The sequence below is a fragment of the Paramisgurnus dabryanus genome, chromosome 20 (assembly GCF_030506205.2).
Source record: "Paramisgurnus dabryanus chromosome 20, PD_genome_1.1, whole genome shotgun sequence".
Classification (NCBI taxonomy): Eukaryota; Metazoa; Chordata; class Actinopteri; order Cypriniformes; family Cobitidae; genus Paramisgurnus; species Paramisgurnus dabryanus.
Window position 1 is genome coordinate 34,700,599 of NC_133356.1, and position 16,105 is coordinate 34,716,703.

The following is a 16,105-nucleotide window of genomic DNA, read 5'->3' on the forward strand; positions in this document are numbered from 1 at the left end:
ACAAAGCCATGGTTGGGTCTGCGTCCTCCGGGGGCAGCGCTTGCAAGCTCACCACCTTATCTCTGAAGGGAGTGGTGGGAACTTTGGGCACGTAGCCTGGTCTGGGTCTCAGTGAGACAGCAGGACCAAACTAAAAGCACGAATCGTCAACAGAGAATGCATGTAAATCCCCTACTCTCTTCATGGAGGCCAATGCTATCAGGGTCAGAGTTTTCATTGATAAAAACATCAGACTCGTAGACTGCAAAGGCTCAAAAGGGAGACCTGAAGGCTTCAGCACCATGGACAGGTCTCAGGAGGAAAGAGGGAGGGCGCGAGGGGTTTAGCCTGCGAGCGCCTCTTAAAATGAAATAATTAAATCATGCCGGCCAACTGATCTGCCGTTGATAAGAGAGTGATGAGCAGAAATAGCGGCGATATCAACTTTAATGGCGGAGGGACAGCCTACCATCTAACCTATGTTAAAGATATAAAAGCACAATGTTAATGGGCATTCTCTGGGGTCCTCGCGTTGCGAAGAGCACCGGGTGACGAAAAAGGTTTCTTTAAGCGCGTAAGCCCGTCTTGTGGACGGTGCTCGAACCGCGTCGATGGTGTTAGATACCGCTTGCGATAAATCACCTAAACCTTGCGCGCGCTCAACGACCATACATGGAAATCCCACAGGTCGGGGCGCGGGTGCCATAATGTGCCCCTTCCTAAAGAAAGAAAGTCTTTCCTCAGGGCAAATCGTCAGGGAGGGGCTGTCGCGAGGAGCATTAACTCTGAAAACCAATCCAGTACGGGGCGACTAATAAAAGGCTCTCCTCGTCCTGCCTGACTTTGCACAGTGTCTGCGCAATAAAGCTCACTGGAAGGAATGCGTATTTACGCACCCCCCGCGGCCAGCTGTGTGCCAACGCATCCACGCCGAGGCTGCCCTCGGTTAGTGAATAAAATAGGGCGACAGTGGGTATCGTCCGGCGACGCAAACAGATCTATCTACGCACAACCGAACTTCTTCCAAATTAGCTGGACCGTCTGGAGGTGGAGTCGCCATTCGCCGGGGGCGCAGCTCGGGAAGCGCGTCTGCCGCTGTATTGAGCGAACCCGGGATGTAAATGGCACGAAGGGACCTCAGATGCTTCTGACTCCAAAGGAGGAGATGACGAGCGAGATGCGACAGGTGACGAGAGCGCAAAACCGCCTTAAAGGTAAATAACGCAACAGTCGCAATGTTATTGGTGTCGGCTAATACATCCTTCCCTCGCATCTCCATAGCGGAGCGTACAAGTCCCAGATATACAGCGCACCGCTCGCGGCAGTTGGGGTGCTATGCACACCCCTGAGACTGCAAGCCCGTCATACGTGGCTGATCATCCCGTGCTGAGGGCATTGCAATATACAGAATGCCAGGAGACCCCTCAGGGGCATATCTTCTATCGGAAATGCCGGGTCTACCACAGGGAAAAATTTAAATGACACGCAGGTGCAATGTTTACACGGTGTATGTCGGTGTGCCACGCTCTCCTCGAGACTCGATCGTAAGCCAACGCTGAAGCGGTCTCATATGAAGCAGCTCGGGCGGCGTCACAACCGCAGCATGCTGTCATATGTCCAGGAGCTTCTGAAATTGTTTCAGAGGGACCGCGTACTTCCCTCGAATTAAACCGAGGCAAGTCAGAACTGACTGGTTGCGCGCTCTTGTTAAACACGTCAATTAGTCGACCGAGTCTTATTTCCATACTGAGAAAAAGGATCCTCTGCACGGGGCAAAGTTGCTCTTTCCCAGTCGACCTGAAGACTTAAACGAGCGAGATGCCAAAGCATTAACTCTCTGTGTTCGCGCACGTCTGCCAAGAACGGGCTATTATAAGTCGACGTAGAAAAAAGCAGAATGCGAACAACGCTCTCTCTCTGACATTTTAATGCCGTGACTAGCACATGGAGACACGGAGAGAGAGAGACAGCTCGAATGGTGTACTTCGTATTAATATGCCCACCCCACGACGCAGAGCGAAAAACGGTCTAAAGCGAGGGGAGATGGACACATAAAGTACACGTCTACAGGTCTAAGGCTGCAAACCGATCTGAATATTGAAATACGAGCCTCGGCGTTATCATCCAAAAAGAACACCTTCGTAGAGCCGGTGCGTAAATCAAATCGATCGTAACCCGCCGCGTATTTTGGGTACTATGAGATAAAGGCTGGAAAAACCCTATCATCATCATCTCGGTAAGAGGGACCGGCTCGAACATCCTTCGCCAACAGGATATCGACTTTTGCACGCAGTACATGTGCATCGGACGCTTTCACTACAGTGAAACGAAAGCCCGAATTTTGGGGTGTGCCGGATTCGTAACCGAGGCGGATCGTGCGTAAAACCCAACGAAACGGGCTGGGAACTGAAGCCAAGCACCCAGGCACCGTACGAGGAGAAAACGACACTACCGAAGTACCCGCGGTGGGGCAGCGAAGCGAGACAGGTGGGACTGCCGGTGCGTCTGCTGTGACAGCATAAACATCTACAGTATGTGTGTGTGACACTGACCTGAGCCCGCTGAGGGTGACGGTCGTCTGGTCTCCTCTGCGGAGAGCGCAGACTCCGATAAGGGTGCTGGTGGTCCGGTCTCCTCAGCGGAGAGCTCGGACTCCTCAGGTCACCCGCTGGCGATAGAGGAGAGGTAGGGTGAGCTGGTGTGTGCCCGCTCACGGCTCTCTCGATCCTCTGGAGACCTGGAGAGGGAAGAGGAATGCACTCTATGTGTGGTTAGTGGGTACCGGCTAAACAGCCGGTGGAACATATGCAAACCAAGGATTTTCCACCCGACCCTCTATCTGGGGAAGGAGCTCCATCTCCTGAAGAGTGATCCTCTGCCAATCCGGGTCGCCCTTCACTGGCCACTTAAACTCCCGATTTTCACGGGAAGCGGCTAAGCGGGCGGGGCGAGCTGCTGACGACCGGTTCCCCTGCGCTGCCGAGATGGGGTCCGAGGAGGGGAACGGAGGTGGTCGCCGCAGGACGCCGACGGCGAGAGGCAGACTGAGGAGCCGGCGTGGTGGACCAAGGGCAGCTCTGTTCCGCCGGGGCATGACCTAGGAGATCGCCTCAGTCTGTGCAGCGGAGCTTTATGACTCCCCTGGCTCGCCGAAGAGGCCGGTCTGTGAGACAGGAGCATTCAAGTTGTTCTCGTCTGCGTCCGTCATGTCAGCCAGACACAGCCAAAGGTGGCGATCTTGAACCACTGAGGTGGACATCGCACGACTGAAGGTCGCGGCCTCCCTGGTAAATCCTTTGTGAGCCTGCAGCAACGTTATTACGTGCAGGGCTGAAGCCGCCTCTCCGGCATGCCTGATGGGCAGCGTCCGTAACCGGACGACTGTCTACAAACACGGGAGGGAAGGGTTGGGTGGTCCCTCCAGGAACGCATCCCGCTCCACTGAAGGGGTCCCCGCCCTTAGCGGCTCCGTTGGTGAGGGAGGTGAGGGGTGAAAGCTGAACGGCCGGACGGCCGCAAATCACGTCAGCTCTTCGTGCCGTCGGGGAAGAAAGGCACAGGAGGAGAGGACCGAGAGGCCCGAGCAGCTCCGAAGTACCAATCATGTGGGCGGGACGGTTCGGGCGGAGAGGGGTTAACCTTTCCAACTCTACCGTCTCCGCCGCTCGCGGGCACGGCCGCCATCTCCGGAACGACTCTGCCTCGGAGGAAAAATGGACACCCCTCTGATGCTGCAGAAGTGACGGGACCAGAAGGAGGTCCAATGGATTCGGCAGACATCGTAGAACACGACTCTGCAGTCTCCACCGGAGCCTCAACCGGCTGAGGATGAGAAGGCCGGTAGGTGGAGGACGCATCCTCCGTCCTACTCAGCGTAGTGACGCGAAGGGCGCCCTGCGAGCGCTTGACAGCCGCACCATGGCGGCGTCAGCACTGCAAAGGCGCGGACAGCGTTCCCGTAGAAACGACAGTCGTCTCTGCAATCCAAGAGGGTTATGCTCTCACAGAGAGAACAGAAACTCTCCACGAACGCAGCCCCGGAGTGCTCGATGCCTGAGCACGAAGACAGCGCTCGTAACCGTCACTGGAACCCTTATACTTCTCGCATCCAAGATCGCACGGGCGAAAAGCTATCCTGAAAAGGACGCTGATCCCCGCATATACGAGAGAGTGGCTGCCTTTAACAAGGCACAAAGCTCTCTCGTATCACTCTTTTAGGGAAATTCACTCAGATGCTTAGTTGATGAGCGCACAGGAAGGCAACGCACACACTAAACTCAAAACAATAAACAGATGTAGAGCCGTGGAATAAGCGAAGCGTCCGCTGTGATACTGCTAGTTCAACCAACTTCAGCAATCAAATCCCAACAGAGTAAAGTAGCTTCTCAGTAGCAGATAAAGCCGGCTTTCGAAGCGAAAAAGCTAATTTCCCTATTTTCACCTGCTGCTTATAAAGGCACCTGGCGGGGCGGCGCCAGCATTATGCAAATATCTCAATGCCAAGTTCATTGGCGTTTTAGTAGTATACGAAGCAGATTGGTCTCTCTAAGCGAGTTCCCAATTCGTCGGTCACGACGTGACGTCGTAGTGACCGACTGAAAGGGAACAACTTTTGTTATCTCGAGATCATGAGAAAACAAGCAGCAAAAATAAAAATGTGGATGACCTCTCTTGGCTTTCGTATGTTTTTGTATTTCTCTGGGTAATGATTTGCTCTTGGTCTTCTAAAAGTGCTAACAACTTAGCAAGTAAACATTCTTAGAATTACAGTGATTGTCTAATATAAATAACACCAAATTTGCTGTTGTTGGCACACTTTGTAGACAAAAAAATTAAAAACAATGTTTTCACAAAAAAAAAGAAGACTGCAAAGGAAGGCTGCAAAAGCTCTTCAAAATTGTAAACATGGATTCAAACCCAGATAGCAATTTTGTTCCGGCCCAGCTCCGGCCCACACAACCAGTTTTTCCTCGGCCCACATACAACGAAGAATGACGGCCCTACAGTGGCCCAGTTCTGAATTACGGACAAAGGCCACACATGGGCCACAACTGGCCCATGTCTCTGACAGATAATAGCCCATAATTGGCCCAAACCTGGGCCAGAACAGGTTCTAACATCGGTACCAGTTCTCAGCCATAGGTCAACCATATTAAAACCAGCATTTAACCAGAACTTCCAAAACTGAGCCATAACTCAGCCTAATCTTGCCCAAATTATATTAATAAATAAATCACACGAAAAATTACTTTCAAATTGTTTGCCTTTTTATTAATCAACAGCACACAAGTCAATAACACTACAACATTGTATGTGTTAAAACTCTTCTAGTATAAACTGCCAGCAATAAACAAAAATACTAGTTTGTTCAAATACATTATTGGCATGAATCTAACACCAACAACTTAAATTACAAAGCAATTTCATCCTTAGTTAACAAACAAAAGTTTAGAACAAACTGATAATAAAAAAAACCTTTGTGACAGTTACATTTGTGTGTTAAACGTATCTTGCCCAAATTGCCAGCTATACACAAATACAGAAGTTCATTGAAATTAATATATAAGCATGAATAGAAATTTAAATGAATTACCATGGGTAAATACAAGTTTAAACCAAACTGAACTTAAAAGTTAGTTAATTAGAAACTTCATGTGTATGTGAAACCAACTCTACAGCCAGCCAGCCAGCCAGCAAAGATACAAGGTCCCGTTAAAGTATTAGCATGAATCTAACTTAGGTAATTTCAAATAAAACGAAAAATTAAAACAATACAATTCATAAAAATGAAACAAACAATCAAACACTAATAATAATCTATGTGTATGAGAAAGTGTTCCTATTCAGGATTGTCCTCAACAAGAAGTACTGCTTTCCAGCCTATCTTTTCTTCTCAGCTCCTCTTTCCATAGATGTAAAAATTACAGCAGCCCACTGTTATATAAAAGAAAACAGATGCAAATCAATAATTGTTATGAAGCAAAAGCCATATAATTAAGTAATTAAAAGCATAATGATATACTTTAAAACAAACAGTTAGATAAACAATTAGAAGATGAACCTTTTAGGATGAACTGCTTCTGTTCTTCCTCAAGTTGCTTTGGATGAAAATGTCTGCGTTGAATGTCTAAATAAAATGAAACATAGCTTAGACCTTAAAGACGTACTTTTCATTTAGACAAAGCAAATGAGCAAATGAGATATGTTCTAAGCATGTATTTAAAATATATTATATTAGGAATATCCCCATTATTAGTTACCAAGAAAATTAAGTCAAATCAATATAAATGAAAGAGCGAAGAACCATATACTGCACGTCTAAGGTCTTCACAATTGCTGTCATACTTATGAGAAATTCAGCTTTGCAGATATAATTTTAAAGATTTGTCAAGTATTGATTTTGGAAGCAATTCAATTAACATTAAATTAAATGGTGGCCCTGATGTACTCTCACTAACCTGAATGTCACCTCCTCCTGTCCTGTCAGCATCATTGTCCCACCTCTTTACCTGAAGCAAACACAGCAGATGATTAACAGAAAATAATTTCACAGTATTCCATATATTCAAAATATTTGTATTTTTACCATTTTCCTTTGTATTCAACAATGCAATTCGGGTAACTAAATTAATGTTAGGCTATGGTCAGTTCTTACTCACCTAATGAATGAAACCACTGTCCAGCCCTCTGTATTTATCTGCTTTCACTGAAATCACAGAGCAATCTTTTGATATATAAACACAAAGATGCAAACATGAGCCTCAACATTTAATTTACCTTAATGTGTCTTTTGGAATATACACCCCATCATCCTTCTCTTGTCCCACTCCAGAGTCTTCATGTCTTGATGAACACAGACACACTTTCATCAAAAAAGGAAATTAAACGTTACAGAAATACATTTTTAAATATGTTTTTTTATATAAATGTTCTAACATCAGGAAGACCAGATAACCAAATTCGATTACTTCATTATAATATGATCACAGTTATTCTTAACCTGATAGAAAACAGCTAATATAATATCAATATAACGTTAATTGTCACACATTACGTAACACACGAATCACGTAAACGTTTGCATCCCTTTATACGTTTGTAAGACATTTAAACAAAAACATTTTTATGATTGGAAAAGTTTAAATATTTAAGTTCAGGTACTTACTATCTTTCATCCTGCTGCCTTTGAAATCTGTGTGTCCGTTATGATTGATTGACGCGGTGTAACTGCTACTCCGACGGTAACCCAGCCTATTGGTTAATTTGATTGGCCGCCGCTCGGCTTCCGTTAACAGGAAAGCTCGTCCTTGGCCAGTGGCACTCGCCTTTTTTGATTTGATTGGCCATCTCAATCATTTTTGACAAGGTGTTCAACGTAATGCTGAGTTGCAGGAACTGAGAAACGGATGACGTTAAAATACCGCGAGAGTGATTTAAAATCAGAATGCTGTCCATGATCTTTCGAGTCGCTCTCGCAGTACTTTGATGTCATCCGCGTGTAGGTTCTTGTTGCACTTCATAAATAAACTGCGCATCCTTAACGTAACGCGAAGGTTAACAATACATTTTGTTTATTTCTGCAGTATCTAACATTTGATTGTACACAATGATAGTTTTACTTAGTCATTGAAGTCAGAAATCTTCAGCACAGTAACGTTTATTTCTGCAGTATCTAACATCTGATTGTACACAATGATAGTTTAGTCATTGAAGTCAAAAATCTTCAGCAGGAATAAACTCCTGCTACAATGAAAATCGCGCAAAAGCAAGTTTAAATAGAAACGATCCATGGTGCTTCTCAAAGCAACGTTATAGAAACTTTTAAATTCAGAAAGAAAAACTTTTTGGAAGTTCAGGGTCATTTGAACAAAATAATCTTGACCCATGATCTGAAGGCAAGTTTATGTGATTGGAATGTAGACAAACATTATTGTCCGAATATATTAGTTTCTTTTAATACAAAACTAACATTTTACTTAATAAAGGTTAAATTAAAATTAAGATTAAAATAGCCTGAAAATCCTTCAATTCTTCTAATTATTTATTATAAATCAGTAGGCCTATTTTAAATGTGGCTTACAATCAATAGACTGATCTGGGCCAGAATCACTACACTGATCTGGGCCACATACCTCCCAATCGCAACTGGGCCAAATATTATCTGCCATCATGGATCCAGTGCCATCATTGCCACAACTGGCCCATACTTGGCTGACATGTTGCATGCCGTTGCCGGCAGCACGCCAGCAGTGCCATCATGAGGCCACATTCGGGCCGAGTCCGTCTGCTATCTGGGAAGCTTCAGCATGTAAATCGTATAGAATATTAAGCAGTTTTGTCACACTTTAATTCTTGTTATTAAGTATATTTTCCATTATAATCACTTCTCTTTTTCTGATACTAATCTATAAAACATCATATTGTTAAAACCATATAAATTGTGCCCTCCCCACGTGCCCCCTTTTTGGTTTGGGCCACTGCCCCTCAAAATGTCTGTGCACGGCCCTGGTAAAAACAGTGCATACAGAAAAAAAAATGCCAATTTAGGCTGTAGTATAGTGTAGGTGTAGTGTAACGGATCCACTACGAGCGAGTTGAGAAGCCAAGTGCAGTTTATTAAACATAAAACAAGAATAAATGCATGTCATGGCATGACATCTCACATCTGTAAAGACATTAAATTTAACAAACAGACCTTGGTGTAGTTAGTTATGTCTACCAAAATCATTTATGTAGTTTCAACACAAAATTATTAAGCTAACTTCCTTCAAATTTAACTAGATTAAACATAAAATTAAGTTAACTTTACTTTAGAATTACTCAAATAAAATGATTATAATATTTACAATTAGTAGATTTCATTCCAAATATTTTTGTAATAATTTTTTTAAATATAGTTTACTTATTTTATTTCATTTAGGGGAGGACAGGGTTTAGAGAAGTAAGGCAAGTTTGTTAAAACTAGTTATATTTCATAATTAAACAAAGGTCTAGTCCTGTCTTAAACTAATCCCTGTCTAGGAAACCACCCCTTAATCTACTAAGGCACAGGATCATGGACAAAACCCAGAATTTAGGATGGTAACTGATGGCCTATAACGGCTTCAATTACCCAGGAGGCACACAGAAAAGACTTCATGATGGAAAAAGCAAAGAACTCCCTCAAGATCTTTCTTAATCTTATAGTTGATGGGGAAATGGTTAAAGGCGCATTTCCAGAATGCTGAATCTTCCTGTGAAAACTGTGGGGGCCATTATCCGGAAATGGAAAGAGCATCACTTCACCATAAACCGGCCACGATCAGGTGCTCCACGTAAGATCCCTGTATGAGGAGTCCAAAGAATCATCAGGAGAGTTCTCCAAGAGCCAAGAACCACTTGGGCAGAACTTCAGGAAGACCTTGCATCAGCAGGTACTGTTGTTTCAAAGAAAACTATAAGCAATGCACTGAACCACCATGGCATCCATGCACGTTCAGCACGCAAGACTCCATTGCTAAAAAAAAAATGTTGAAGCTTGGTTAAAGTTTGCGAAAGAGCATTTGGAGAAGCCTGTGAATTATTGGGAGACTATAGTATGGTCAGATTGAAGCAAAATTGAACTTTTTGGCAGTCATTCTACACACCATGTTTGGAGAAGAAATGGCACTGCCCACCACTCCAAGAACACCATACCAACAGTTAAGTTTGGGAGTGAAAGCATCATGGTTTGGGGCTGCTTTTCAGCACGGGGTACTAGACAAAAAATCAGCTGCCATCTACCTGAAAGCTGAAAATGAAAAGTGTGTGGACATTTTAGCAAGTCAATGATCCCAAACACAAGGCCAAGGAAACAATGTGGTTTCAAAAAAAGAAAATCAAGTTGCTTGAATGGCCCAGTCAATCACTTGACCTAAATTCCATAGAAAATCTATGGAGAGAACTGAAGATCAAAGTTCATAAAAGAGGCCCAAGGAACCTTCAAGATTTAAAGACCATTTGTGTGGAAGAATAGGCCAGAATCACTCCTGAGCATTGCAGACGACTGGTCTCTCCATACAAGACGCGTCTATAAGCTGTAATCACCAACAAAGGCTTTTCTACAAAGTATTAAATAAAGTGTGTTATATATACCTTTCATGGTCTCAAATTAAACCTTATACCTGACTTAAAACAACGTGGGAGGTTCTTTAGTAAAAATGCTACTTATTCACATAAGAGCTTGTTTCTGTAATTAGCTATTGGATGAAACATTTCACCTAACAGCCTCCACACAGGGACAGGAGAGCACTTTTTCATAAGGGGCTACTAAGCAATTGCTTCTAGTCATATGGACTTTAATCCAGTAGGGACACAAACACAAACTGAATGTTCAATCACAGATTAGGAGCCTCATTAAATATAATCTTGACCTCTGGCACATCTACATATTTCCATATTCTGCTGGCATTTACATTCAATCTAATTAAACACAAATCATTTCAAATGCACAAGCTATTTGTTCCATGGTAATGTTTCTATTCTTAGATGTGATTTTAAAGATATGAAGAGATGGACAGACACTGGTTGAGGTGATGGTAAATATTGTGTTATTAAATGTAAAGATAGAAAACTTTAAATACACTGTTAGATGTCGCTGTAGATTTAGCAGTACATTACTGTAAAAATCCACAGTACTATACTGTATGTGTACATTACAGTACAGTACTGCAGTTCATAATGCATTCTGGGTAAATTTGTTTGAGCGGGAAAATTTTACAGTATATTTTGGTCTTGATGTAACCTTGCTGTAGCCATTGCTGTAATGTGCCAGGTGTACTTGCAATAATCAGAGAAAGTGCGCCAACGTCAAATCACACAAAGGGAGAGAGCACAACTCCTGGCTGCAGCTGAAGGAGGACGATTGATTTCTGGCAGTTCGGTAAGTTTGAAATATTTCTGTTTCATGAAAACTTAATTTTTAGTTTAAGAATGTTGTCAATAGTTTGTCACAATATTGTTTTAAACGTGCAATGAGAGAGAAAAACGGTCGCCAACAAAGTTTCAATCTCCCTCAGAAAGTAAGCTAACGTTACACACAGATGTCTACCGCTGCTTTAACTCGCTTTACACCTTTATTAATGAATATAGGGTTGTTTTAACTAAATTATGAGGGTTTTGGTGAGTTTATATTGTGTTGAAAGTGTGGTGACAATGAAACTATTTTTAACGAAATGGACAAAGACAACCCGCCAGCGCGGTCTTGCGGTCCCAGCATAATGGTTGTTTATCTCGGCGTTTCATCCGTTCAGTTAGCGTCAGAGAGAAGTATTAAGTTCGACTGTTTGGCAAGGCTGACTCGTGGTTGTAAACAGACAGTAGTACCGAACTACTCCACAGAAGTGAAAACAAGAAACCTCATATTTAACTGGATACATGCATCGAACTCATCGCAGCTTTAACTTCGACCAAATATAATTCAGACCTGGGCTCATCTTAATATCAGATGAACGTAAGGGATTGCCGCGCTTATTGTTGTTGTTATTATATTACGGTATATCAGCAAAAGCAGAGAATATCTTCTCTAAAGCGTTTTACACGTCCAGTAAGTTGTCCAATACATTTTTATGGCATATTGTTTCCACCACTTCAGATGCATTACATGCAGTATATATAAGTTTCCAAAACACATCAAATCAATGCACGAAAAGAGAATGGGCTCCGCATTTACGTACCTTTGTCTTCTCGTCTCTGTCATCTGATCCTTCATCGCTGGATGTAAAATAGTCCATTATAACATCGTGTAGGAAACTGGCATCACCAGGATTGCTCAGATTTAGGCGATCATGTTTATCTTTAAAGTGAGCAGCTAGCTACTTAGTTAAAAAACTTTGCGTGAAATAGCGTGTTACACCGCAGCCGGTCCGGGTTAAACATTAAAGGGACAGTCTTTTTACCTTGTCACTATAAATCGCTATTTTCTGCACTAAACGAGACATTTTCAGAGATTTTCTGTAGACAAGATGTTATAGAATAATAATAAAAAAAAGGCTTATTTAGATATTTATATATAATATATAATATAACAACTAATATATATATATTTGTTTTACAACTGACTAAACACTTACAGAAAGGTTTTATTTGTTAGTATAGCATGATAATTAATACATTTTTAAATCAATCACTTTGTCTCTGCACAATGAACATTATCAAATATTATTAATGTTGTAAAATATATTGTTCATTGTTAGTTCATATTAGCTAAGGAATTACCAAATGTTAAGGAATAAACTATTGTAGTAAAGTGTTACTAAATTTTCTTTTACCATTTCCTTCACAATGTCTACTTATTTCTATGGCTAACAGATTTTGTAACATTTGTATTTTTTACAGTCTTACCATTGCTTGTAAGTCGGATTGGGTAAGACGGATCATCTTTAAAGGCACCAGGCAAGTACATGATGTACAGTTACAAGTCATGTATTTTTTTGACTGCAATATTAAATGCTTTCCCGTCACATGTAAAAGTACACAGGAATGTGGCTAATCACTTTTTATTTGTAGTTTACTTGAGTGTCATTGCACTTTTCAGGAGTTAAGGCAGATGTGGAGGCACAACGGGTGACACCAGACACACCCAAGCACATTATGTTCGGTAAGTTTGCACTTTACCACTACAGTTTCTTTAAATACCCATGTATACACTCATTCACTCATTCACACACAACACTGTAACACGACCATACACAACATGTACACAATTGTCTTAGTTTGCCATGTAGAAATATACAAACAGAAATATTCAGACTTTGGTTATAAGAAATTTAATAATTGTATTTATTGAGCAGAGGTGTCCCTGGACTTTATTGACAAAAGATTTTGTTTTCAGAATAAAAAGTTGTGTCCAAATCAGTAACAATTTTACTTTCTGTTCAGGACATTCAATCATGACAGGATCCAGGTGGATGCTGTCCATTGAGGAAAGAGTTTGTTCCGAGGTAAGTGAATCTTCTGTATTTTAATGTAATTAGGTGTGGAACAGTAGAATAAGAGCAAAAGGTTTCAGAATAGGAGTAAGTTCAAGGCTGAGTTTAGTTTTTTTTTTAATCTTTTTCTATCTTATATTTGTTGACTTAATGTTTATGATATTTCTAACAGGTTTCTGGACAGAATTAAGTCCAAAGATGGGAAAAAGTGCACATCCAGACAAGGAGCAAGCAAAAAGACAAGGAACTTGGTGCAGAGAAAAGCTGTGGTGATTAACCCCCATGTGAACAGCTTCATGCAGTCCCTGATTGAGTTCGAATGGACGACTTCAAAGTAAAGGCCACTGTGGTCTGTCTGCCACAGTTTAATTTTTAATTTATTTTTAGTGTTCAATGAAATTCAAGTAGAATATTTAAAACTATGGGCCAGTGTTCTTTTTACCACAGTGAAATGTTACCTTTTAGTCGATGATGGACTTTAAACTGAAAACTTCAAACTATGGACCAGTGTCCTATTTGCCTGAGTTAAATATGTTACAGCAGGGGTCTCCAAACTTGTTTATACTTATTGATTTTATTTTATTTAACTTGTTTATATGTTTATTATTGTTTAAAATCTTGTTTTAAATGTTTTGTTTCAATTAAATGTTTTTTTAAATAAAATTTTGATACATACATTGCTTGGATTGCCTTTTAATTCATTATGTTTTAATTTAGCATTTTTACCATATTAATAACTATAGATTTAAACCTAAATATCTAGCTATTATATATAAATTTATTGTATTAACTGTAATAAGTAATAAATAGTATTTATGGGTCAATATAGACATTACAGTAAATTACTGTAAAAATAGACTACTGTAATAAAATATTGTAAAATTACAGTACAGTACTGCTTTGTAACTATACAGTACTAGTTTGTGTACTGTAAAATGGTATTACAGTACAGTACTGTAAAACCAAAATACAGTAACTTACTGGCAACCGTGCTGCCAGTACCGTACTGTAAAAATACAGGGAAATCGTTAACAGTGTATGTAATAGAAACTCTCTCTCAATTGCAAAGCCTTTCATTGGATTCAAGATTATATCCTACACACCAACCCACATTGACAAATACAGTTTTGTTTTGCTTGTCCTATTTCATTATAAATGGCTTAAAGTGACTCATTCCCTGATGATTGCTTTGAAATGCTTTAAAACTGTTCCTATTACTATCTAATATTAGATGTTGGTGTTCATGTTCCTATTGATCAGGGCTGCATTTCCCGATAACGATTGAACTTGAACGAGCATTATTATTTTACATGCGTTTCCCAAAAATCCACTTAAATACGATTGTACGCAACATGCTTTTAGTGCTACATACGAGTCGCTATTCGTTTGTCAAGTGCTGAAATGTCACCTATACATGTATAATGACTCGTGATTGTAGCAGATGCCCGTAAGCATGATGATCTTCACCCAATGTGCAAGTAAAAATATTGTTTCATATTGTTCAATCACTAATTAAACATTTAAAAAAATTGTGCCAAGTGAAATGATCTTTTCTATATTGTGCAATTCCTTTTGCAGTTTATATTATTAGTTTATATTATAATTAGTATTATTTGTTTATATTAATAGCTTATGCCTTTCTATATACAAAATGTTTATTGTACAGCACTGTTCTCTGCATAATGTACACACTCTTAATAAAACAATGTCTCTGCAAGTATTACCTTCTTAATTTAACCAATAGGTAAAAGGCATTGAGACACACAGTATATCAACACTATCATGGATTGCACGTGGTTGATTGAATTTAATTTTTATGTCTTTAATTTTTATATTAAACCAATAAACAAAAGAAGAACCCATCAAACAAATAAATATACATTTTGAAACATTACATTATCATCATTGCACAGGAGTAAAGTTTACTGTAGGTGCAATTCATGGTGACCTTGTAACTCTATCACTTATGATGCAATTAGGGATTATTGATTTCTCCAGAGCAATCGTAGATCTACGAGGATTTTCAAGTGCTACTTGAGTTGCGATGCTTTTTCGAAATGGCCCGTAAGTCTAAGATGATTCGTATGATCGTTTTTACTTAGCCTTATGATGCTTTTAGAAAACGCAGCCCAGGACATTGGTCTTTATTGACCCCTCCTCGATTTGTTACTTTTGTGAAACCCTGCACACCCCTGGGAACCCACAGTTAGTTGCCACAGGAGGACCGCCATGCTGAAACTTGAAAATGAATGAAGACACAGCTGATAACTCAGGGGTAGGACTTGGGGTGATGTAATGACCTGGGAGCAGCTCTAAAGCTCTAGGCAATATAAGTGTAGGCACCTGTTTTCTCGTGCTTTGAGAAACATTCCCAGTGGTCACTGAATGCCAGAAACCAGGTGTTGTGAACACTCAAGAGAAACATGTCACCTTCCTATCTAGACAAATTGGACTTTCACTTGAAATTGTGAGATTTTGTTTACCAGCTGAGCAGAGGCCCCACAGCATCATCAATGTGCTTGGTAGTGCTTCGTGTTTTATGTCCTCATCATCACATCTGTGCACTTCCAGGAAGGACAAGGTTGCTTCTCTAAAGTCTGCAGTAGCGCTATGACAGACCTTGTACCTACATGACCTACATGTTAACTGCTACCTTATAACCTTTTAAGGGAGAAAAAGGGTATTTGATAAAGAAATTACATTATAAAGTTATTCATTTTATTGTAGTGTTATTCAGCCCCACTGGCTAGAAGAGAATTCTGTACCAGCATCTGTCGATGTCTCATTTGTAATTCGCTTTGAATCTATTGAATAAATAAATTACATTTAACTGACGCTTTTATCCATAGCGACTTACAATTGCTATATATGTCAGAGGTCGCACGCCTCTGGAGCAACTAGGGGTTAAATGTCTTGCTCAGGGACACAATGGTGTGTCACAGTGGATTCAAATCCGGGTCTCTTACACCAAAGGCATGTGTCTTATCCACTGCGCCATCTCCACCCACCCTTGGGAATGTTGTGATGATAAAATTGAGATTGTGAGGCTATGAGATTTTTGATTTTGTTTAAAAATTGTTAATCATTTCAGTATTTGTGGTGAAAATCCAAATGGTTCAAAGTGTTTTGAGTTGCCATGAACAATACATTTTTCCTGATGCAGAGAAAATCCTGAAAAA

The 16,105-nt window shown here is 40.8% G+C and overlaps 1 long non-coding RNA gene across 1 annotated transcript; it reads right to left on the reverse strand.

Annotated features, from left to right (window-relative positions):
• Positions 1-4,891: 4,891 nt before the first annotated feature.
• LOC135730190 (uncharacterized) lies at positions 4,892-6,931 on the reverse strand. The gene is made up of 4 exons (XR_010525919.2): positions 6,639-6,931; positions 6,438-6,488; positions 6,041-6,106; positions 4,892-5,913 (listed from the first exon to the last, which is right to left on the reverse strand). It is a non-coding gene; the product is annotated as an uncharacterized lncRNA (long non-coding RNA).
• Between the last annotated feature and the right edge of the window lie 9,174 nt (positions 6,932-16,105).